General features: G+C 46.6%; 1 pseudogene; it reads right to left on the bottom strand.

Moving 5' to 3' along the window:
* Nucleotides 1–1,088: 1,088 nt before the first annotated feature.
* On the bottom strand, nucleotides 1,089–1,205 carry LOC136650857 (5S ribosomal RNA; annotated as a pseudogene).
* Nucleotides 1,206–1,517: the final 312 nt, after the last annotated feature.

Here is a 1,517-nt window from a genome sequence, read left to right as displayed (position 1 = left end):
GGGTGAGGCTCTTGTAAAGGCCAGGTCTGCTGATAATCTGCGGGTAAATTTTGTTGTGTGCAATGGGCCTAAATCTCAACTGGGACCAGTGAAGTGATATCCAGCAGATTTTTCTGGATCCATTTCAATCTGGTTTTTGGTCTGGTTTGGCACTGAAACAGCTTGGGGACCATCCATGGATGACCTATATTGGGAGAAGGCTAGGAGAAGAGTAATTCTATTTATTCGCTTGGACCTCTTAGAAGCTGTAGATACCGCTGATCATAGTATTGTTCTGGATGGGTTGCTTAAGGGCCCAATCCTATACTTGCTGTGCAATGTCATGACGAGTCCTCTGTTGGTATTGACTACCGTAAAGCAGTTGTTGCCAGCCACAAAAGGTGCCCTGGCAGTGCACTACTTGGGATTTTGCTGGCAGCACTGGGGGGTCGCCCTGTACCTTCCCACCCGCACCTTCCCTTTCATGTCATCATTGGGTCTTCCACTCAGTGGAGGAGGTGAGATGGCAGGGGAGGCAGGAAGGGGTGGCAGGAAGGCCAAACAAGGGCAGAATGGGGTGGGGGAGGGTGGATTGGATCTTGGGATGTGGTGGGATCAGCGTTGCCAATATCCTAACCCCCCTTCCCAGATCCAATCCTGTGATGCAAGTGCACATGGACCTGTACCAGCTATTTAGCTGTTGTAGGTCTGAGTAAACCCACCAGTGCTATTGTACCTTTACCCCTGACTAAGGGACATCATTATCTAATTCAGCAGTTGCCAGTTTGGCATTGATGGGGGGGGGAAGATAAGATTGGGCTGTAAGACATGGATAGATGAACTGTGCTTTAGCAGTTCCCTTGGGAACTAGATGGTTCCTTTCGGAAGGTGGTGCTCAGGAACTATTGTTCTGCTCTGTGGTAGTTATGCAGTGGAGTTCAGCAAGGTTCTACTTATCTGCCGTACCTTTCAGCATGGGAGTGCTCTCCCTGGGGAGGCTTACCTGACACCATGTCTGATATCTTCTTGGAGCCAAGTGAAGACCTTTTTATTTGGCACTTTGCATATACAGTAGTGGTTGGCAACCAGTCTCGAAAGACTATGGTATAAGCCTACAGCACCCGGTATTCCCAGGCGGTCTCCCATCCAAGTACTAACCAGGCCTGACCCTGCTTAGCTTCCGAGATCAGATGAGATCGGGCATGTGCAGGGTAACAACTGGAGCAGTACTATACAGTAGTACAGTCAGTATAATTATTTAGGCATGAAGCTGAACTATAATTAACAAGGAGTTCAGTAACGCATGAAAGATGAACAATTCAATCCTAACGTAATATGCTACATTTTTATGTACTCTTTATCTGGTGTCTGGTTTTTCTGCTGCTTAGTGTTTTTTTGTATTTGTTATGCTTACGCACATTTATTGTGGCATAAGTATTCAAGGACTTAAGTCTGTTTCATCTGATGCATGAAATGACATCCTTGGTTGGCAGATATATTAGGTCACATTCATGTAGCCTTAAGCTCATTAACTGGGC

Source organism: Tiliqua scincoides, chromosome 4 (assembly GCF_035046505.1).
Source record: "Tiliqua scincoides isolate rTilSci1 chromosome 4, rTilSci1.hap2, whole genome shotgun sequence".
Classification (NCBI taxonomy): domain Eukaryota; kingdom Metazoa; phylum Chordata; class Lepidosauria; order Squamata; family Scincidae; genus Tiliqua; species Tiliqua scincoides.
Note: the sequence above shows the minus strand (reverse complement) of the source record. Positions and strands in the feature narration are given on the sequence as shown.